Here is a 25,204-nt window from a genome sequence, read left to right as displayed (position 1 = left end):
GTCCTTTTCTCTCTTTTTTTGTTTTTATTTATTATGTCTTGTGTTTTGGAATTGTAAAAATACTATTTCATTTAGAAAAACCTTGGAAATAATCAGAGCCACATTTGAAAATATTCTCAACAGCCTAAAATTACTTACATGATTATTTGGGCATTTAAATTATTTTATAGCATTTCAATGCCCAAATGCAAATACTATATGGATTAATCCAATGACCTTAGGATGTCCTAGAAAAAAGTTCACCATTTTTGTCAAAGGTTTTAACCCAAAACAAAAAGTGTGGACTTTTTAGAAGGGCATTTCAGGTTCATTGAAAAAGTTTTTAGTAAACCCTAGTTGTTCTAGGGGGGTGCTGGGGGTTCTGTCATCCCCATTTCATCTATCTAGGAAAATTAAACATGATGCAATCACTCTAATGCATGAACTAGATAGGGTGTGATAACTCACCCCCACTCAAAACAATCTCGTCCCGAGATTTACGATCTGCTGGGAAGAAGGTGGGGTACTCGAGTCAAAGATGATCCTCCCTTTCCCAAGTGGCTTCCTTTTCGGAATGGTGTGACCATTGAACCTTGAGAAACTTGATGTTATGGCGTTGAGTGGTACGCTCGGCTTGATCAAGGATACGAACGGGATATTCCCGATATGAAAGATTATCTTGTAGATCAAGCGTTTTGTGGTCCACTCCATGTATAGGATCCGCGAAGCAACGCATGAGTTGAGAAACGTGGAAGACATCATGAACTCTGGAAAGATGCAGAGGTAGTTCCAATTGGTAGGCAACTTCTCCTCGCTTGGCAAGAATGCGAAAGGGTCCAATGTAACGACGAGCCAATTTGCCTTTGATACCGAAACGATGGGTTCCCTTTAACGGAGTAACCCGAAGGTAAGCCTTCTCGCCGACTTCATAAGTCATGAGCTTATGTTTACGATCATATTGGCTCTTTTCACGAGATTGGGCTGTTTTCAATATCTCACAAATAACGCGAACCTGCTCTTCTGCTTCCTGAATCATATCCGGGCCAAAGAGTTGTCTTTCCCCGGTTTCTGACCAGTTAATAGGCGTTCGACATTTTCATCCATAGAGAACTTCGAAAGGAGCTTTGCCCAAGCTAGCTTGATAACTGTTGTTATAAGCAAACTCCACGAATGGAAGGCATTTCTCCCAATCCATTCCGAATGAGATGACAGAAGCTTGGAGCATATCCTCCAGAATTTGATTTACTCGCTCTACTTGACCACTTGATTGGGGGTGGTAGGTGGTGCTAAAAGAGAGACGAGTTCCCATAGCATTTTGGAAACTTTCCCAAAATCGAGAGGTGAAGAGACTCCCACGGTCTGAGTTAATTTCCAATGGGACACCATGAAGAGACACTATTCGGGAGATGTATAGGTCAGCTAGCTGGCTAGCGGTGATACTCTCACGAACAGGTAGGAAATGGGCTACATTGGAAAGACGATCAATCACGACAAAGATAGCATTATTCCCTCTCTTGATCCTGGGAAACCCAGTAATGAAATCCATACTGATTTTATCCCATTTCCACTCAGGAATAGCCAAAGGTTGAAGGGTGCCAGCAGGCCGTTGATGCTCTGCTTTAACACGACGACAGACATCGCAACTAGCAATGTATTGAGCAATTTCTCTCTTCATCCTAGTCCACCAAAACCTCTGGCGTAGGTCTTGATACATTTTAGTACTACCGGGATGAATGGTGAGAGGGAATTCATGAGCTTCCTTAAGAATCAACTGGCGTAGATGTTGTTTCTTGGGAACCACCAAGCGGTTCTCAAAGAAGACAACACCTCGCTCATCCATGGAAAAAACATTTAGCAACTCCGCTAGCGATGTTTTCCTTGATCCGAGATATCCCCTTGTCATACCGCTGGGCGGTTATGATCTGATCCATAAGGGTTGGTTTCGCCACCAGGGTGGATAGGAATCCTTGAGGAACAATGTGAAGGTTAAGCTTACGAAATTCCTCGTGGAGAAGTGGTTGACTTTGTTGTAACATCAGGTTATTACAATAAGATTTACGACTTAGCGCATCAGCCATGACATTGGCTTTGCCCGGGGTGTAAGTTATTCCTAAGTCGTAATCCGAGATCAACTCGACCCAACGACTTTGCCTGAGATTCAAATCCGGTTGGGTGAAGATATATTTCAAACTTTGGTGATCGGTGAAGATCTTGCAACAATTACCGAGAAGGTAATGTCACCAAGTTTTAAGTGCATGGACTACCGCTGCAAGCTCTAGATCATGTGTGGGATAGTTTTCCTCATGTGGATGTAATTGCCGTGAGGCATAGGCAATTACCTGACGATCTTGCATGAGTATGCAACCTAGTCCTTGTCGCGAGGCGTCACAATAGATAATAAAGTCCTTGGAGAAATTTGGTGGTACCAGTAGGGGAGAAGATGTTAGGCGTCTTTTCAGTTCCTGAAAGCTGAACTCGCACTGTGGGGTCCACTCGAACTTTTTATCTTTCTTGAGGAGTTCAGTTAGAGGTTTAGCAACCTTGGATAAATTCTCGATGAAGCGGCGACAATAGCTCGCTAAGCCAAGGAAGCTCCAAACTTGCTTGACCGTTTCAGGTGGAGTTCAATCAAGGACGGCTTGAACTCGCTCGAGATTGACAGTATTATCCTTACCAGAGATTACATGGCCTAGATAGGTCACTTCTGGCAACCAAAATTCACACTTGGAGAATTTGGCATAAAGGCGATGCTCTCGAAGTTTCGTCAATACCAGCCTTAGATGTTCGGCATGTTCCTCTTCATTCTTGGAGTAGATGAGTATATCATCGAGGTATACTACGGTGAATTTATCCAAATACTCCATGAAGACCGAGTTCATTAATCGAGAGAAGGTGGCGGGGGCATTGGTTAAACCGAAGGACATAACTGTGTACTCGTATTAGCCATAGCGAGTAACAAAGGCCGTTTTGGGAATGTCCCCGTTTCTGATTTTGATTTGATGGTAGCCCAACCTCAAATCCATCTTGGAAAAGACTGAGGATCCAGCGATCTGGTCATACAGATCGTTGATCCTGGGGAGCGGATACTTGTTCTTGATAGTGACCAAGTTGACAGGTCGGTAATCTACAACCATCCGATCCGTTCCATCCTTCTTCTTGACGAAGAGGACGGGGCAAGCCCAAGGAGAGGAACTAGGATGGATGAAACCCTTTTTGAAGGACTCATCGAGTTGGTTCTTAAGCTCGGCTAGTTCTAAGGGTTCCATCTTATAGGGTCTTCTAGAAATTGGAACGGTTCCTGGAACAAGGTCTATCACAAACTCGACATCCCTGTCAGGTGGAACACCTAGCAGTTCTTCTGGAAAGACATCCAGAAAGTCTCGGACTACCGGAATATCTTCAAGGTCTGGAAGGGGGTTGGCATTTAGGGAGTAAAGTTGGCGCTTGGCCACTCGAGTTAAGACATTGACTGTCTTGCCCGATGGGTGAGTAAGTTGAACGGTTCTAGTGGCACAATCAATCTTAGCATAATGAGCTGACATCCAGTCCATACCCAAGATGGTGTTTATGTCCGAGGACTTGAGAGATATTAAATATGCAAGGAAGACAAGTCTATCGACAAGAATTTCATTCCCATGGCTTACTCTAGAAGTTTGCCATCTAGAGCCAGCGGTTTGAATTTCCATGGTAGTGGGCATGTCACAGAATGTCGTGTTATGCAATTGAGCATAGCTCTCAGATATGAATGAATGAGATGCTCCAGTATCAAAAAGAACAGATGCCGGATGGCAATTAACAAGGAGCGTACCAAGGACGACGTTAGGATCATCATGAGCCTCCTCAGCTGAGACATAGTTGACATGGCCACGTGCAGTGGTGGCTGGCTTGGTGTAGAATGTCTTTCCCGCTGGCTTACCACGGCCAACGGACTTCCCAGACTGGTTGGGGTTGTTGTTCTGGAGACACTCTCGGCTGTAGTGACCCGGCTCTCCACACTTGAAACATGTCACAACATTGGGGCATGGAGCAGCATTAGCAGTGGGGCCACCATAGGGCTTAGACGGTGCAAACTGCTGGTTGGGGCGAGGCGCCTCAAAGGATGGCCTAGGAATGAACCTGGATGGCAGTGCCGTGCTTGGAATCCACACCCGGCGCTTCTGAGATCCAGAGCCAGATGAAGAACCAAAATCACGAGAGTGCTTGCATGAGGCGTCATAGTCAGACTGGCCTGTCTCAGCACTGATGGCTTTATTGACCAACTTCTGGAAGGAGGTGCACTTGTGCAGACGAAGATCGCGGCGAAGCTCGGGGCTAAGTCCCTTGCGGAACCTTGCCTGCTTCTTAGCGTCGGTGGATACCTCTTCAGGAGCATATCGTGCCAGATTCCCAAATTCATGACTATATGCATCCATAGTCAGTCTTCCTTGGGTGAAATTGCATAACTCTTCCCTCTTACGATCTATGAGACCTTCCGGGATGTGATGCTCACGGAAAGCCTCAATGAATTCAGCCCAAGTAGTGATTTGGACGACCGGGCGCATAGCCTCAAAGTTTCCCCACCAAAGGCTAGCAGGGCCTTCGAGGTGATAGGCAGCATAGGTAACCTTATCAGCTTCGGCTACATTGGCAGAACGTAGCTTGTGGATGATGCTGCGAAGCCAGTCATCCACGTCGAGGGGCTCGACAGAATGATTAAACTTTGGTGGGTACAACTTGATGAAGTCATTGATTGACACCAAGTCGTTTCGCTAATGGCGTGCAGTCTTCTGCTCAATCCTCTCCAGTAAGCGGTTAGTCTCACGCTTGTTTCTTTCTGCCTCCAGCATAACTTCGGCCAGAGAAGGCGGGTGAGGCAGATTTTCACCCCTAGCTGCACTAGCTTCCCCCTGCTCCAGGGTAGCAAGGTTGCTGCGGGTGTTGACCATCCTAGGAAAAACAAGACAACGGTTTAGATAAGGATGGCACAAACTTGGCAAGGAAGTGCAGAATGTAATGGATAACATGGAATGCTAAGATGTTCATTGCACGACATGGTAATATAGAAACTGCCATATGTATACCATTGGTCATACACACCGTACATAGTTTAGTACAAGCCCAGGCTAGAGTACAACTACGGTGAAAGACATTACATCTCATCGGAGGCATTCCAAGCTCCTATACATTATTTTTCTACACCTCCGGAGCGTGATACACACCAAGTCGTATCCCACGGTCACGCAGGACTGTGGAGAATAAAACTATTACAATACTAGTGAAACTACTACTAGCTCAGATGGCTCCGTAGTAATCCTCATAAAAGTCACCACCAAAGCCTGGAAGTGGAACATGATCATCTGGGAACAGACGGTCCCGCGGAGCTTGCGGACCATAGGGACTCGGATGTGGCCTTGGTCCCACAGACGGTGGCAGACGGGGACCACGAGGAGGGGTGATGCCTCCTACATCGCGCCACTCCATACAATGTGGCAATCCAGACCGCACAGGGTACAGGTCCCTCATGTCCATGTATCCTGCCTGCACCGCAGGTGCAAACCGAGTCAAAGTGGCCCAATGATCATAACGAGTGTGGAAAAGCTCCATACGCAAGGCTCAATTTTCGCAGTCCTTATCCTCGAGCATCTCGGTAGTGGTGCAGAGTAGTGACTCCTCATGTGTAGAGTCATAGTACAAAGCCTGATAGTACCCCTGTGCTCCAGGGAGTGAGGCTGGCATGTAACGGAATTCGGTGTTCTGATGCAAGGCAGTCCTGGCTCGAATGATAGTCATCATTGAGTAAGATGCATCCTGCACAGACATCTCAATAGTGACCCAAGTACATAGGAACAGTGAAGGGGTTCAGTGGCTCCAGGGTAAGAGGGATATATCCTGACGGTACAAAGGTACTGGCTCTGGTTGAAGTCTCGGAACTGCTCCTCGATGGTATATTCCGGATACCACCGATAGCCTGACTCGACCATCACTCGAACCAACATGGCCGTGTGACCGGGTACATCGAGGCACCGGGTCCGACGAACCACTTGGTTCTGGGAACGGGTGGCCATCTGAAAGCACAGAATAATGCAAAGGCATTAGAATTTTCTAGGGGAAATCGGACAGCATAACGGCTGTAAATGCTCAGAAAAAGATTTGAGTCATCCACAACAGTTTGCAATACCACTCAACAACATCATATCAAGGTTCTGGTTTAACTGACAACATACTAAAAGTAGTAGAAACTGTACTGAGGCTTGTAACAACAATCCTATAAGCTACTACGGATTAGTAACACGTGAACCTGATAGAGAGAAGAGAGCCTAGTCCTTAACCCACGTAGAATGAGAAGAGAATGGCTTAGATCAGAAGGCATAAGGTAAAGGAGTAAAAGAGCCTTACGTTCCCTTCCACAATCAATTCCCTTATATAACTAAAGCATTTCTAGACTCAACTTCGACCAGCTTGGCTTGATAATCCTACAGGAAGTCAGGCTCTAATAACAAAGCTGTCAGGACCCTGATTCCTAGTCACATCGATCTAGCCGGTAACACCTCATATCACTTTGCGGCCTCACGCACGGTATTCCCACAGGTGTCGTCTTACCATGGCCCGGGATCGTTTGCGCCTTTTGGCTCACGTATATGATAGTGTCGCTAGCATCCATATGACAGAGAACCCGGGCCAACATGGCTAGTTGTGAACCCAAAGCGGCACCAACCTATGGGGACAGGCATACATGAATCACATCGAGCATGTCGGTCAGCAGCGTGTGAATCCGGGCTGTAGCACCGGGGTAACAGGACTCCGGGAACCCGGGTTGTAGCAGGCTAGGCAGGACTCTGGATGTCATCGCTTGACATTTCCCTGAAGGGACGGACACAGGAACGAAGTGAAACACATGCCGGCCAGTCAAGTGTCCTGAGCAGTAGTGCTGGGCTAGCAGGACTCCGGTGAACTGGGCTATAGCGGACTACTATGGCTCATGGAAGCACTAGACTACATTTCCCCATAAGAGAGGCTTCCAAGGACAAACAACTAGATTGTCGGGTCCCACACATACCAAGCATTTCAATCATACACACAATATGCTCGATATGTGTAAATACGACATGGCATCACAACATAACTCTACGACTCAAGTATTTATTCATTAGGCTCCGAGGAGCGAGATATTACAAACATGGGTCTCATGACCCAACAATCATAGCATACAAATCAAAGCACATGCGGAAGCTTAACATGTCTGAGTACAAACATCTACAAATGAAAAAGGCTAAGAAGCCTGACTATCTACCAGATCCTGCCGAGGGCACAAGATCGTAGCTGAGCTATCAAGCTAAACATCGAAGTCCACACGAAACTACTAGCGAGCCTGAAGTCTGTCTGCAAGACTTACATCAGAACTAACTACATATGCATCGGTATCAACAAAGGGGTAGTGGAGTTTAACTGCAGCAAGCCAGCTTTAACTCAGTGGCTAACCTGAACTACGACTACATGCAACTCTTTTGAGGTGGCGCACAAGAGTCCGCATATTCACCATATCAATACACCACTATGGATCCGCTCCCGTCTCCCTACGAGAAGGCCATCCATAGCACTCATGCTTATCTTGTGAGTCTTAGATTATCCACTTCAAGTTATCTATGAACTGTATAGGCAACGAAGCAGTCCTTTACCGCGGACGCGGCTATTCGAATAGATGATGTTAACCCTGCAGGGGTATACTTCTTCATACACGCTCTCACCACTTACCGTCGTTTACACGACATGTACTCGGCAACCTTCAAGTGGAAGCCCAACGAGGGTGTCGTCCACGACCTACCTAAACACTCAATTCTCTAGTCCAGGTTTATCGCCTATCCAGGTTCCATCCGCAGGGAGTCTGTCCGAGGTTTCCACATACGGCCCCAAACGATGTGAACAGGGTGCCGAGACGCCAAACGGGCTCCCAGCATACCCGGCCACGGTGTATCTACCGCATCATAGCTCACCCCTAGGGTCAGCGCTACGCACGGCCGCCAACACATAACCTACAAACAACAGAAAATAGTTGCAACTCCTAGACAGAGTACTAGGGTGATTAAGAAGCCGAGAGGGTCAATTAAGGATCCCAATGCATGATAGTATCTAATTCTTAAATCACACTTACAGATCTCAGTTCTTAGGGACGACCTCAATGAAACTACCCACCATGTACTCCTACAAGGCCTCTCATCGATACCTTTACCAAATCATGTTCAACACATCTCTCACATTACCGACATAATCACTTCACTCTAGCCCATCACCCAGATGAACCAGACCTGACTCAACTCTAAGCATTGCAGACATAGCAAGGTAGGAAACACATACATGGCTCAATCAACTCCTACACATGCTAGTGGGTTTCATCTAGTTACTGTGGCAATGACAGGTCATGCAGAGGATAGGTTTCAACTACCGTAGCACACAACAGTTTGAAACGTTGTTGTCTTAATGCAGTAAGTGAGAGCAGAAGCGAGAACATGGGATTGTATCGATATGATCAATGGGGCTGCTTGCCTGATGGAGTGGTAGTAGGGTACTGCCCTTCAGCTGGATACTCGGAATTATCCTCGGAGGCAGAACCTACCACGAAGGACACCATAGAACACAATCATCACATGGCAATATGCAACAATATGATGCATGCTATGACATGGCAATATGAGGTGTCCTGCCTAATGCAATGTGAAACAAGTTGAAATGGGTCCATTTGAATCAAAGATTCAAATAGAAGCTTAAGTTCTTATGCATTATAAGTGTATTAGCTTGTTTCACCTAAACAGCAAGGTTAAAGTGTTTTCTCATGCATGGAACAATTACAGATGGAAAGATTGAATTTTCCTGATCAAGTTTCATATATAAATCTTTTCAATCTGAGTTACAGATTATTTTCTATGATTTTTAGAAGTTTTAGTTATTTTCTAGAATTTCCTATATAAGAATAAATCCAGAAAAGGATTTACTACGTCAGCCTGGCGTCAGTGTGACGTCAGCAGGTCAAAGGCGCTAGCGCAGGTCAAACCGGACTGGTGGGCCCCATATGTCAGTGTCACAACTAACTAACAGAGTTAGTTAGTGTTTCGTTAGCACTAAACTAGGTTAGTTAGGCCCTGCGCCCACATGTCAGTGAGTCAACCTGTTAACTAAAATAATTAGTGTTATCTAAACTAATTCTAATTAGACAGGGGCATGGCCCACACATCAGTGACTCAGGGGAGGTCAACCTGGGCCCACATGGGGTCAAATAGGGTCAAACTCGCCGGCGTTTAGCCACCGGCGAGGCCAGACATGGCGGAGCAGCGCAGGATTCACCTACAGGGCACCGTTCGGCGCGCGGAGCACAGCTATGGGACGCGGACGCTCGTCCACATCCAACCAGGGTGGTGGCGCGGCTGGGGGGGTGGCTGGAGTGGCACCGGCGACGAGCTTGGTGGCGGCCGAAGCTCGTGTGTAGGTGGGATGATGATGTGGTGCGCAAACGCGCGCGGCGAGGTGCTATGGGGCTTCTACGTGATGCGGGGAGCGCGTTGGGGGCATGCCCGGGACCAAATGGTCATCAGAGCATCGCCGGTGACGAGCGCGGGCGGTGGTGCGGGCGGGTGAGCATGGTGCAGTTGCTACGGAGTGCAAAAGAGGAAACATAGAGGATGGGGAGATGGCTGAGCTCACGGGGTCTCGACGAGGAAGTCAGCGGGGTCGGGGGTGAGCTGATGCGGCGAGGACGGTGATGGGGATCTCCGGTGGCCGGAGTTGGGGAAGACGAGGTCGGGGCGGTTCTAGAGCGGGCGAGCACTCGCGGCTCGGCCTGCTCGACGTAGTCGACGGCGACGGAGCTCGTGGACACGACAGCGCGACGCGAGGATGACGGAGGGCGCGGCTACGGCGATGGTGCGGCGGCAGAGGCGTCGGCGATGGTGGGAGAGGGCGAGGGAGAGCGCAGGGGTGAATGGAGAGGTCTGCAGGGTCGAGGCGATGACGTGGAGGTTGTCCAGGCGTCCAGGGGCGCGGGCGGCAAGCAGGTGGTGCCGTGGCGAGCCCAGGCACGACGGCGCTCACCTCCTGCCTGCCTACCTGGCGAGAGGAAGCAACTGATTGGCCATGGGCCAGTACAGTGTTGGGCTGCCAGGTGGGCCGGCTGGGGGGGGGGTAGCCAGGTTAGTCCTTTTCTCTCTTTTTTTGTTTTTATTTATCCTGTCTTGTATTTTGGAATAGTAAAAATACTATTTCATTTAGAAAAACCCTGGAAATAATCAGAGCCACATTTGAAAATATTCTCAACAGCCTAAAATTACTTTCAGGATTATTTGGGCATTTAAATTATTTTATAGCATTTCAATGCCCAAATGAAAATACTATATGGATTAATCCAATGACCTTCGGATGTCCTAGAAAAATGTTCACCATTTTTGTCAAAGGTTTTAACCCAAAACAAAAAGGGTGGACTTTTTAGAAGGGCATTTCAGGTTCATTGAAAAAGTTTTTAGTAAACCCTAGTTGTTCCAAGGGGTGGTGCTGGGGGTTCTGTCATCCCCATTTCATCTTTCTGGGAAAATTAAACATGATGCAATCACTCTAATGCATGAACTAGCTAGGGTGTGACATAACTCCCTTGGTAAATCTCCCGTCATTAAGGTGTTGACATGACTTTTACGGCTCAACGCGTCAGCTACTACGTTAGCCTTTCCGGGGTGATAATGCAATCTCATGTCATAATCCTTGATGAGCTCCAACCATCTCCTTTGCCTAAGATTCAACTCCTTCTGCGTGAAAATGTACTTCAAACTCTTGTGATCCGTGTATACCTCACAATGGTTTCCAATGAGAAAGTGTCTCCAGGTTTTCAATGCATGCACTATGGCTGCTAACTCCAAATCATGCGTAGCATAATTCAACTCATGAGGCTTAAGCTGTCGTGAGGCATATTAAACAACTCATCCTTCTTGCATAAGCACTGCTCCAATTCGTCGACGTGAAGCGTCGCAATACACCTCATAATCCTTGGTCTGATCTGGCAAAATCAACATGGGTGATGTAACCAAACGTTTCTTCAACTCCTGGAAACTGGCCTCACATTCCTCAGTCCATATGAACTTGGTATCCTTCTTCAACAACTCCGTCATAGGTTTCGCAATCTTCGAGAAATTTTGAATGAATCTCCGGTAGTATCCTGCAAGTCCAAGAAAACTCCGGATCTCTCCAACTGTCATTGGCGCTTCCCAATTTGTCACAGTGTCAACCTTGGTGGGATCTACTGCTATACCTTCTCCGGATATAACATGTCCGAGAAATCCAACTTTCTTCAACCAAAACTCACATTTGCTAAACTTGGCATATAACTGATGTTCTCTGAGCTTACCAAGTACCAAACGCAAATGCTCCTTATGCTCCTCTTCGTTCTTCAAATATACCAGGATATCATCGATGAACACTATGACGAACTTATCCAAAAACTCCATAAACACCTTGTTCATCATGTTCATAAAATATTCAGGTGCGTTAGTTAGACCAAATGACATAACGATATACTCGTACAGCCCATACCTGGTGGTAAAAGCCGTCTTAGGTATATCCTGTTCTCAAATCTTCAACTGATGGTATCCTAATCGCAGGTCAATCTTGGAAAATACCTTAGCTCCTTGCAATCGATCAAACAGATCGTTGATCATCGATAGTGGGTACTTGTTCTTGATGGTTACTTCATTCAATCCTCGATAATCAACAACCATCCTTAACGACCCATCCTTCTTCTCCACTAGAAGTACTGGCGATCCCCAAGGTGAAGAACTTGGGCGAATATAGCCTTTATCCAGTAACTCCTTAATTTGCTTTTTAATCTCCACCAAATCCTTTGCGGGCATCCTATATGGTCTCTTAGATATTGGCCCTGTGCTTGGCAAAAGCTCAATCAAAAACTCAATGTCACTATCCGGCAGCATGCCTGGCAACTCTTCTGGAAATACATCAGGGAAATCCTTCACCACTGGTACTTCCTCCCGCACAACTCCTGTTAAACAATTTACTTGAGTCCTCTTCGGCACATGCCGAGATACATACTTGATCCTTCTCCCTTCTGGGGTGGTAAGCAAAATTTACTTACTGGCGCAATCGATGTTTCCTCCATACATCGATAGCCAATCCATACCCAGAATTACATCCAAACCTTCTAATTCCAAAATGATCAAATCCGAGGGAAACACATGCCTACCTATACTCAATGGCACTTGAAAACATCCCTTACTAGCCATATACTCCACTCCTGGTGAGCTTACTAGCAAGGTGTTCTAAGAACTTTGGTGGGCAGGTTATACTTATCCACAAATTCCCTTGATATGTATGAATGTGATGCACCGGTATCAAAAAGAACGAGTGTAGTAAATGACTTAACCAAAAACTAACCGATTACTACATCTGGCTGCTCTTCAACCTCCTCCACGTTAACGTGGTTCACCTGTCCCCTGTTGAAAGGGTTCGGCTTCTTCCTAGAGCTTCCATTGCCATTTCCATTCTGGGATTCAGGACATTCATTGGCATAATGTCCGGTCTTCTGGCACTTGAAACAAGTGACTTGGCTCAGGTCTCTCTTGGCTGGGGTTGATGGGTTGGTGTGGTTCTGGCCGTTGCTTGTTCCATTCCCATTACCATTCTTGGTGCGATTGTGATTGTGCGAGCTACCTCCTCCATTGGTATGCTGAAAATTTCCTCCCGGTCTAGGGGTAAAACTTGGCTTCTACTGAGCTCCTGAATTATACTTCCCTTGTCCGTACTTCCTCTTGCGATTCTCAATCTGCTGCTGCTTCCCGTCAATCATAAGAGCACGATCTACCAACTCCTGGTAGTTGTTGAAGGTTGCTACCATCAACTACATGCTCAGCTCATCATTCAGTCCTTCCAGAAACTTCTCCTGCTTAGCTGCATCCGTAGCTACGTCATCTGGGGCATAACATGCTAACTTACTAAAGTCCTCCACATACTGGCCAACTGTCCGTCCTCCGTGGCGCAAATTGTGAAACTCTCGCTTCTTCATGGCCATAGCTCCTACTGAAACATGGGCAGTACGGAAAGCCTGCTGAAACTGGTCCCATGTGACAGTGTCGACAGGGAAAGTGGCTGTGAAATTCTCCCACCATGATGCTGCGGGTCCTTCAAGCTGATGTGCGGCAAACTTCACCTTTTCCGCATCTGTGCATCCTGCCGTGGTCAACTCCCTTGCTGTCTTGCGGAGCCAATCGTCTTCTACTATCGGCTCGGTGCTACTGGAAAACACCAACGGATTCAGCCTAAGAAAACAGGCTAAGTGATCAACAGGTGGTGGTGGGTTGTTGTTGTTGTTCCCTTGATTCTGATTCTGGACTAGCAACTGCATCAATGTGTTCTGCTGCTGGATCAACTGGGTGAGCTCCGGTGGGAAGGTAAATCTGGGGTCACGTCTCAGAGGCATCTGTGGGTTTAGAAAAGATTAGATTTAAGAATAGAGAGGGGTCTAGAGAGAAAACACTACCCATATGCACATGAGGCAAAAGCAAACAATTCACTTCACTTCATTCAATCAAACAAGGGCATACAATCGATCTAACTATCGCAAAAGTGCCCGGACTACTATATTTACATGGTGGACTACTACTACTATTGGGGTGGTCTACTAGAAATATTCTTCGGTTGCAGACTCCATGATATCTGCTCCAGCTTCATCGACATAGTCATCATCGCTATCATCTGGATCCGAGTCGGTGTCGTCGATGATGATGTAGTCTTCCGGGTGAATCTCGTTGGGTTCTTCGTCCTCTTCTAGTGGGGTAGGGCCTCCCATAAATATTCCAACCTTCTTGATCAGATCGTCATTCTTCTCCACTAATACTTTGATTTCCTCTTCATAATCTTCATGTGTAGCCTTGAGTTCTTCCTCCAGTTCCTTGATTCTTGTCCTCGCCTTCTTCAGATCTATCATGTCGGCGCACATCTGGTTCTCCTGGCATCGAATGTGCTGGTTTAGCTCCTGGATAAAAGCTGCAATTGATCTATCCTTCCTGGTGCTGATCATCTCCCAGTTCTCATCTCGGCACCCACAAATCTGGTAGATAGTATCCTTAAGATCATTGCGGTAAACTTCTCCAATGCGTCCCATGGCGATGTGAGCTGCCATGCTCTTTCCTAGACTCCAGGTTGGTGCATCAAAAGAAAACTCTATGGGCTCAGTGACTGGCATGAACGTCCTTCCTGGAACTTGAACTTGAATCATCCAGCACTATTCTTCAGGTAAAGTGGCGTTGTAGGTTCCGGTGAAGCTTGGTACTCCTATGTTTAGGTATCTAGTGACTTCCTTCAAGTGACATCCAAAGGGTGTATCTTCATCTAGTTGCATGAACTTGTTCCTTGCATCTGCTATCCGAAAAGAGTAGAAAAGATGAGAAGTCAGAATGAGAAGAGTGAGTAGTGATCTAGGGCTTTAGCTTAGTCGTCGTGTCCTACAGTCAGCGTGTGCTCTGATACCATCTTGTAGCGACCAGACCTCAAACGGTCCAATCTCTGTGCTCAGGTGTCATCCCTGGATCAGTAATGCTGACACCAGATAGTACTTGAAGGATTTATAACAGAGTAGCAATCACACACTTATTACATCGAGTGTCTCAAAAGGGAACTTACTACATTAAATATGGCTTAAGGCCATGTGGGGGAAGCTGATCCACCAACACCTATGGGGACAGGGCCCCTTTCGGTTCGGAGGGGGGCGGAGGCTGCACAAAGAGCGGATCGAGGCAGTACACGCGAGCAGTTTTACCCAGCTTCGGGCCACACGGATGCGTAAAACCCTACTACTGCTTGTTTGTGTGTATTGAATTCTTGCTCAGGAGCGATGGACGCTGCTAGACCGAGTGTGAGAGTGTTCTTGATGTTTCGAATGAGCCGAACCCCTTCTACGTTGCGTTTGGGCCTCCTTTTATACTTTCAAGGGGTCACCGACAGGTGGCAACGTAAACTAGAAGGGTAAAAATGGAAAAGGATGCGGTAGGTGCAGTTACCGCTACTGTGGACACAGTGCATCCTACCTAACTCTGACGGCAGGGGACAAGGTCATTAAATGCCCGTCTGAGTTGCCTAAACAGTGCAAAAAGTGACCGTTAGGAGCGCCACCGTTTGCCACGATGGCCTTCTCTTCATCTCCGCTTGCCACCGCGCACCCCTAGCTGCGCGGCCTCCTGCCACGTGTGCTTGGGAGAGTCCTAGAGCGACACGTTAGCAGGTGTGCTGGAGCGCGGGCACGAAGTGGGGGTTTCCCACGGCAAGCTCCTTGCCGCGGTCGTCGACTTGTCGTGTTTGGGAGCTTGTTGCTCACCGGGCCTTGCCGGGACGCAGGGCGCGTCATGGCAAGCTTTCTTGGTATGCCTTGAGTGGCCTTCCCGGCAAGCTCCTCTTGCCGGGGTCTTGTCTCTTCCCGGCAAGATCCTCTTGCCGGGGCCTGGGTTGGCCTTCCCGGCAAGCTCCTCTTGCCGGGGCCTTGGTTGGCCTTCCCGGCAAGCTCCTCTTGCCGGGGCCTTGATTTGAGTACTTTGTTCTTGAATGGACTTCAAGGGAACCACGGAGGGTCTTGGCGGTCACCCGACAAGCCTTGCCGCGGGATGCTGCGACCGCCCATGCACAAGTTCGGGGTACTAGGGTACCCCTACTCTAGTACACCGACAGGAGCCCCCGGGCCTGGGCCAGACACGGTGCCGGCCGCTGTTGGGCCAGGCCCAAAACAGTGCACGGGCACGCGCGGCCTAGGTCACGCCGCATATCTCTCCGCTCCCACCGCGCACGCCCAGAACGGCACGCGTCAAACGCGGCGTCGTGGGTGACGCGGGCGGCGTGCGCGGGGCTAAGCCCCTCGAGCATGCGTCAGGCCACGATGATGGGGACGGTTCACGCCCTCCTCCCTAAACGGAGGTAGGCTTGGGGGCGTGGTGCATTTACTGGACGGGGCCGGTGCGCGGTTTTCGGGACGTCCACTCCCCGCGATCATGAGGCGGAGTGAGGCCGCCTCATCCATCGCCTTGGTTCTGCATCCCCGCCACGCGGCTCCCATGCGCTTGGGGTCGCGGACGGTGGAAGTGGGAAACTGGGCCGTCGCGAGCAGAGGCAGCGGGTTGGCCCCGACTCCCTGCTCTTCCCGTGCCTTGATTCGCTGAGTGGGGCGGCCGAGCCCGGGGTGGAAGGCTTCGGGTACTCTTGCGACGAGGAACTCCAACCCAGCGCCAAGCTCACTCTGTTCTTCAAAGGTGTGGCGGCGACGCTCCAGCAACTCCGGGAACGGATCCCAAAGCAGTTGGCCGACGAGTCACGCTCGATTTGTGCCGGAGTTCTGGAGAAGGTGCTGGTGAAGGTGGCCTTCCGCAATCCGGGCCTCAACCTCACCAACGTCCTCAAGAGGCTGCCGGCGGACGCTGATCTTGACGCACTTAAGGCCCTCGTCGCACCCATTGTGGACAGGGTGAACGAGGTCAAAAGGGTTGACGGCGGTCGCGTAGATTAGGCCATCCGTTTTCTTCTTTTCTTGTCGCTGCCAGTCATGTCATGGGAACACTTTATTAGAGGCGCGACAAGTTATTTTTGTAATATAACTCTATCTTAGGCAAAAAATTGCTGTGTTACTTCCTTTACTCGACTCTTGGCTTTGTATGGTTCTGCCCTACGCTTTATAGGGAAACTTGCCGGTGCAGGCACCCTTGTCGCGAGCACCGAGTGCGGAACTTGAGCAGCCTGCTGGCGGGGTCGCTACCGACAAGAAACCTTGTCGCAACTAGTTGCAGCTCACTTAAGTTGTTGAGCGGACTCGAAACAAAGTAAGGGCGCAACTAGCTACGAGTTGGTTCCTCCACGCACAGGTTTTCCATAAAAAGCATGGTCGTTCAAGGAAAATAACTCAAAAACTTAAAAAAAACTGATTGCTCAAACTTTAGCAACTTAGCTTTTCTGTCGTCTGCTTCCCGGCAAGGAGAAACTTTCTTGAACGGCCTGGTCCACATCATTATCTTCTCCTCCCCCTACCTGGCGCGCCAAAGATGTCGGGGAAGCTTATCCACCAACACCTATGGGGACAGGGCCCCTTTCAGTTCGGAGTGGGGCGGAGGCCGCACAAAGAGCGGATCGAGGCAGTACACGCGAGCAGTTTTACCCAGCTTCGGGCCGCACGGATGCGTAAAACCCTACTGCTACTTGTTTGTGTGTATTGAATTCTTGCTCAGGAGCGATGGACGCTGCTAGACCGAGCGTGAGAGTGTTCTTGATGTTTCGAATGAGCCGAACCCCTTCTACGTTGCGTTTGGGCCTCCTTTTATACTTTCAAGGGGTCACCGACAGGTGGCAACGTAGACTAGAAGGGTAAAAATGGAAAAGGATGCGGTAGGTGCAGTTACCGCTACTATGGACACAGTGCATCCTACCTAACTCTGACGGCAGGGGACAAGGTCATTAAATGCCCGTCTGAGTTGCCTAAACAGTGCAAAAAGTGACCGTTAGGAGCGCCACCGTTAGCCACGATGGCCTTCTCTTCATCTCCGCTAGCCACCATGCACCCCTAGCTGCGCGGCCTCCTGCCACGTGTGCTTGGGAGAGTCCTAGAGCAACACGTTAGCAGGTGTGCTGGAGCGCGGGCACGAAGTGGGGGTTTCCCGCGGCAAGCTCCTTGCTGCGGTCGTCGTCTTGTCGTGTTTGGGAGCTTGTTGCTCACCGGGCCTTGCCAGGACGCAGGGCGCGTCGCGGCAAGCTTTCTTGGTATGCCTTGAGTGGCCTTCCCGGCAAGCTCCTCTTGCCGGGGTCTTGTCTCTTCCCGGCAAGATCCTCTTGCCGGGGCCTGGGTTGGCCTTCCCGGCAAGCTCCTCTTGCCGGGGCCTTGGTTGGCCTTCCTGGCAAGCTCCTCTTGCCGGGGCCTTGGTTTGAGTACTTTGTTCTTGAATGGTCTTCAATGGAACCACAGAGGGTCTTGGCGGTCACCCGGCAAGCCTTGCCGCGGGATGCTACGACCGCCCGTGCACAAGTTCGGGGTACTAGGGTACCCCTACTCTAGTACACCGACAGGCCACCTAATAACGATTAGAGCAGAAGGCTTAGAAGATAAGTGAGTCCATCAACTCCAACGGCATCACTGAGTATAGAACCACGACCTAAAAGCACCTTAATCGTTGTCTGAAAAGTCTGCAACATGAACATTGCAGCCCGAAACGGGTCAGCACATGGAATATGCTGGCAATGTAACACATAGAGATGCAATGAAAGTAAAAGGCTATACTATATGCATATTTGGCTGGTGGAAAGCTCTATGGTTAAAGTTTTGCGTAAAGCCAATTTTTCCCTACTACAAAGGAATAAATTTTATTTAACTATCATGGTAGTTGTTAAACATTGAGAATTGTTGACAGCATTCTCAATCCCAATTAAGCATCATCATTAAACAAACCCAACAAAATTAATTAGAGTAACATGATGAGATTCACATGATAATCCAGGTACTAGATACTCAAGATGTCCGTAACCGGGGACATGGCTAATCATGATTAGTTTATACACTATGCAGAGGTTTGCGCACTTTTCCCCACAAGACTCGATCTCCTCCCTTGGGATTCTCGCACTACAGGATGTTTGAGAAACGGATGACCGAGACATAGTCTTTCAGAAGCGCTAGCACCTTACGATCGGGTAGACCGTTACACCTACTTTCCCCAACATCTTCTAGTCTACCACTTTAAGAGTTCGCACGACTTAGTCAACTATGCTAGAGCCCATAGTAGCTTGTGGCTGCACATGGAAGTTTCTAGCATGAATAATCTCATGATCCCTTTGAGCCTGGGTGGCGGTCCAAAAGAAAACAGGCAATCGCCGGAATACCCAGGTGCCTCAATCCACCCAGATGTGTATTTAAGTTGCCATCTTAGATAAATCATTAATTTAACAATCTCACATCTGTCATGGATACACTCACCCAATCCACGTCTACTAGCATAGCATGGCATAATAAGCAAACGTAGAAGTAACTCCCAAGGTTTGATAGTAAAACAGGTGATAGGTACTACCTCAACTACTTCCTAGAACCCACAATTTAATTAGATCCTAATCATGCAATGTGTGAGGATTGATCTAATGCAATAAAAACTGGGTAGTAGGAGGTATGATCAAAGTGTTACTTGTCTTGCTGATGATCCGCAAAATCTAGCGATTCGAAGTAGCAAGCGGCGCACTCTGGGTACTCTATCGCAAACAAACAAGCATACAATAAGTACTCAACTAATGCATAGGTAAAACTCGGATCAGAGATCTAACCAGAAAGTTCAACTTAAGAACTCCGGTTGGCAAAAAGAATCAAATCGAACGAAGCAACGAAAGACAAATGACAAAAGAAACAGGCTTCGTTTACTATTCTGGATCTAGGGCAATATTTACAGTGGCCAAAACTTGTTTGAGTTGGTTAAACGGAAACAGGGTTTCGAGACGAAACTCCACGCGCTTGAATCGCCTAATTCTGATAAACAAGCGAAAAGTTAAACTAAAACAAAAATCGGATCAGGAATCGCGATCAGAAAAAATCGCGGATTTAATCCGAGAAATAGAAAAACGACAAACAGATTAACGAACGAACGTTCGTTATCTGGATCTAAATGATGAACGCATTCGCTAAAACAAACGAACAAGCGAACGCTCGCTAATTAACTAAACCGAAAAAACTGATCTAATGAAAAAACATATCTGAGTTTTTTTAAAAACCGATCGGTTTTCTTCACGAAAACCGAGGCAACTGCGTCTACCTCGGTGGCTCCGGCGAACGGCGGCGGCAGCGGCGCGGGCGGCTGCAGCGCTAGGGTTTGGGGCGCTAGGGTTTGGGGCTCGGCTGGGCTCCTCCCGTGGCTTATAAGGCCGGCCGGGCCAGGTGTCCAGGTCAGACACGGCCCGTTAGGTCGGTTCACGTTTTTTTGAATAGTTACGCTCAGAAAAAAATAAAAGGAATACTAAACGGACTCCAAAAATCCCGAAATAAATTTTCCCTGGCTTCTAAAATCAAGCGGCACGGGATGAACATTTATTTGGGGCCTAAATGCAAATTTTGAAAAACACGCATTTTTCCTAAATTCAAATAAAATAGCAAATAAAACCAAAATAAAATCCTATTTCATTTTTTTATTAAATCCTCAATATTTCTTTATTTTGGGAAAGTCATTTTATTCCCTCTCTCATATTTTTGTAATAGAAATAATTGAAGATAAAATAAATCAAATCAACTATTTTCAAAATTTGAGAGAACTCAAATATGAAAATAACGAAATCCCCAACTCTCTCCGAGGGTCCTTGAGTTGCGTAGAATTTCTAGGATCAACCAGAATGCAATTATATATGGTATGCAATGATGATCTAGTGTATAACATTCCATATTGAAAATTTGGGATGTTACAGTTAACCCGTTGCGTCGTTTCCAGCCCGTCATACATTCTGGCCCTTTAACGACACGTTATGCCTATGACAGAATTAAGCCTTTGCTACCCTCCGGCCTATTAACGGCCCGTTACCGTATTGGCCCGATACCAATTACGCCTGTTTACGGCCCATGTAGACCCATTTATCCGACGGCCCCAGGCCCACCAATTCTACGGCTGTGTTGGAGGCCCATTTAAAGACGGTCCGTAGGAGGCCCATGGATCCTACGGCCCGTAGAAGGGTCAAGGTTAACACGGTCCGTATATGGCCCATGATTGTTGCGGCCACTAGGAAACCAGGGAAAAAGAAGACTAGGAAATAAATAAGCCCGAAACTAACACTAGGCTAATAAGGCGTCAAAGATCGCCATGAGTGCAAATATAGGGAACACCCTACACTATACAAAAATGGCTTGCTGCTTTCTTCAGCCGGTGGCTGGACGTTAAGAACAAATTTTATATCGCAACAAAACAAATTACAACAATAAAACAAAAGGAAGGTTGGCATAAAAGTTAATAGTCTAGCAGATAAATGCACCACCAGAAGTTTAGAAGCTCAGTTCATTTGACCTGACTATTACGTTTTCATAATGTATTGTCCGATGGAGCACCATAACCTTCGCCTTCATTTCTCCTAGTCTCCTGAACAACATAGCAAATGTCTGATAGTCTGGTTTCAAAACCATGCATATCTTGATGACATCGAACAATGTCTGTCCTTGTTTCACAAAGGGTCTCTGTTAGGGAACGGACTTGTGTCTGGAGCGCAGATATAACATTGTTTTGAGCTTGCATATCTTGATCATGAGGCAGTTTGGACGAGATTGCCTTAACAACCAACCTAGTATTACCCAGGAACGTGCTTTTGGCACTGTTAGTGGACAGATACTGACCCACTGCAGCAAGAGCTGACATTGCGGTTATAGTTGCCTCACCACCTTCAGAAGGTGGCGGTTCCACCATTTTTTCCATAGTTTGCTGAAAAGTTGAGTTTTACATTAGTAGTACCAGAACAGAAGATATTAAGGAGGCAAAAAAACCAAACAAAATAGCTTTGGTCTGTATATAGAACTTATTCTGGTGAACCCATGTAAAATATTAGTTGTATTTTACTGCAAAGTACATAATAAAACCAGGTTCCAAACATATGACCATGTACCATGGCTAATATGTTGTCTATTTCTTCACATTGTATTGACAACCAAGGATAAAGAGACAAAGTTTATAATACGGTAAGCATAGTATGACATCATTCATATCACAAAACAACTAAGAACAGACAAACAAGCAATTGTAATGTTGTGTGGGCAAGTCCAGCACGGAACTAGATTACAAGTCAAGATCAAAGGAACATCACTCCTCTCTTTTAAACCTTGTAAGCTGCAATGATACGCTAAGACAATTGTGTATAAAATTGAAAAGAGTAATAGACATTGGCTGCAAACCATGCAGTTCAAGGCACAAGTCAGTGTAAGTAGTAGTTAAAAGTCATGAGGATTAAGGACTTACAATAGCGGCTTTGACTGCTGTAGTCATGCCCTTCGTCTTGCTGGTGTGACAGTCCTTGAAGATCTCCACAGCATTTGGTTCATGTACCTTTTGTTCCTTGTGGGCTTTCCTCTGCATTTGGAACAAGTCAATATTGATCTGATAATATGGTACAGCGAAAAGAGTGAAACAACAGCTAATTACAAGAGCCTCATAGTGTGCAATATATATATGAGATCCTGTCGTCTGTTGGAATTACAAGAGCCTTCGTACGGTTGGCCTTGTTCTTTGAACAGTTCACCTACAAGAAGATAGATTTGTGTGGCACATGCGTAAATAGGACTTCAACATGTGATCTGATAACATATATATAATGTACCTGATACTTCGAATCAGACCAGTGTTTAACGAGGCCTCTCCAGTCTTCATCCGATATATTTTCCACTTGAGATGTTTGGGCAAGTTCACTATTAGCCTTGCCTACAAAGTGAGTTTTCCTCAAGTTATACCAATACTGTCACAAAGCAGACTTGAAAACATGGATGCAAGCTTGTCTGCTTGCATCATCTTGGCTATCCAACTTGAACCTCATCCGTTGAAAATTATGGGAGTCTCATTATCAGCAACCTAGAAAGTATTGAACAGAGCAAGACGATATTACTAGTTTCCATACATAACCATACTTACAGATAAAGGGTCGAGGAAGGTGTTGAACTAGGTTTTGTCTTTGTCATTCCTGTATGGAATCCATGTTGGGAGGATACGTACATGACACCTAACGACAACTGCTTCCTCTGATACTAAGTTTGCTGACTCTGTAGCATCACGTGGCCTTTTTAAACCTGCCTCAAAACAGATCTCCATTCTTCCTCCTCTAGATTTAGTTAACCTATCGAGCATTATCCCTGATGTTTCTTTCCTCTTGCGCCTAGGTGCTAGTCCAACAACGAACATAGGAAGTGTTAGTGTACATCAAATTGTGAGACAACATATAAATAAGCATGCAACTGTAACTTGACTCCAGCAACTACCTTCTTGCCGTTGAAGCTCACAAAGTTCATCTGATCTTGCCAACTCATCTTGTGCCAAGAGTGCTTTGGAAGTAGTGTCAGGTGGCAAGGGAGCTTTGGGAACGTGCTGCTAGCTGAGTTGACCAATGAGTAAATCGTGCAGCTGGTGGTACCGTGGAAGGTGCTGCAACAACTAGGGCTGTCTCTACTTGTTTGGTGGCAGCTATTTGTTTCTGTTTGGCTTGTTCTGCAGCTCGTGTAGCATGGGATACCCTGTCGGTACAATTTTCCGCTGGACTTTGACCTTCCATTGCACCATCAGTACCAGCAGAATCTACAGGATTCTTCCGCTTCCCTTTCCCTGTCATTCTGTGTTGCTTCCTCTTTCTCTGTGCCATGTTAAGTCAAGCCGACAAGAAAAACGAATAACAATTTAGTTCTTCAGAACAAATTGATACATGATACAGACGAACTGAACTTTGATGTTAGACAACCACATGATAGGAGGATGTAATATGTACAAAAAAATAGGACAGCATGAGATAACCAGAACTATGATGTGTAAACTAAGCAGAAGACATTTCACTAAATTAGAAGCAATGCAATGGAAGGTAGACACCATATGAAAGATGCTACAAATATCGCTCTGCCAAGTTAATAACATCACACTACCAAGCTAGACAAAGCATCTCGGATGCCGGTTTCGCCGGAAGACCGCCATCAGTCCCTGCCTTATTTTTTCCCTTCCTCTTTCTTAATTGTATTGCCTTGTCAAGTTAAACCCACAAGAAAAATGAATAAAGATTCATTTTTCAGAACTCATTGATGCGGTATGCCGACGAGCACTACTTTAATGTAAGGTGACCGCATGATAGGACGACTGAATGTGTAAGAAAAAAGGACAACATCGCAAATTCACAGCTATGATGTGTGAACTAAGCAGAAGGCATTTCAAGAAATTAGAAGCAATGAAAGCTAGACACCATATGAAAGATGCAACGAATATCACTCTACCAAGTTAAAACTGTCTCATCATAAGTGCCATTTCAACAAATTAGAAGTAGTACAAGCTAGATAAGCATGCGAGATGTAACCTATATCACACTCCCATGTCGAACGTGTCTTATGATAAGTGATTTTTGCAGGTTACACAATGGTAGTACTTTGATGTAAGAACATGGTGTGATAGACAGATATTGTATGTTCTAGAAATAGGAACACGTGTCTTACTCACAAGTATAATGTGTAAAGTAAGCAGATGAAATTCAACAAAATTAGAAGCAATACAAGCTAGACATCATACATAACATGCAACCACATATAACAGTGCTAAGTTAGAGGGAGCACCTGTGATGGTGCACTAGGAGAGACGTGTTCATCACCAACACAGCTACGTTGAGTGTCTATGCATGTGTTGTCTTGGAAATCATCTTGGGGGGATGGAGGAGTAGAATCTATAGAGGCCCTCCGTTTGGAAGGAGCACCTTCATCCGCTGCCTTGCTAACTTCCTTCCGCTTTATTGATTTTGAATTGTCAAGTAAAACCGACAAGAAAAAGCAATAAAATTCACTCTTCAGAACTCATTCATGCATGATACTAACAATCACCACTTTGATGTAAGGCAGACACATGATTCCAGGATGGAATAATACGAAAAACTGGACGACATGGCATATTCACAATAGTTTCTGTAAACTAAGCAGAAACCATTTCAACAAATAAGAAGCAATGCAAGCTAGACACCACATGAAAGATGCAACCAATATGACTCTACCAAGTTAAAAGCATCCCATCATAAATGGCATTTCAACAAATTAGAAGCAACACATGCTATAAATCATATGAAAGATGCAACTAATATCACACTGCATATACTGAAGGTGTCTCGTCATATTGATTTATGCGGGATACAAAAAAACAATAGTTTTATGTAAGGACATGCTTAATAGACAGATGTACTATGTACTAAAAACAGGAAGGCATGTCACATTAACAGGTATAATGTATAAACTAAGGAGAATAGCACATGCAACCAGATTAGAAGAATTACAATCTAGACACCATATGCAACATGCAACCACATATCATGCTGCCAAGTTAGAGCAAGCACCTGCGATGCTAGTGTATGGGAAATGCGGTAATCAACTATAGAGCTACGTTCACTATCTTCATCTAGCCTTGCTATTTCTTGAGTATCATGTGGGGAGGCTGACGCTGCATTCTTTAAATGAGGATATTTTATCACATTAGTCCACTGGCCTGACTGCCTCATCATAAGTGATTGATGA

Source organism: Triticum dicoccoides, chromosome 4A (assembly GCF_002162155.2).
Source record: "Triticum dicoccoides isolate Atlit2015 ecotype Zavitan chromosome 4A, WEW_v2.0, whole genome shotgun sequence".
In the NCBI taxonomy this organism is placed as follows: Eukaryota; Viridiplantae; Streptophyta; class Magnoliopsida; order Poales; family Poaceae; genus Triticum; species Triticum dicoccoides.
This window is presented reverse-complemented; position numbering follows the sequence as displayed.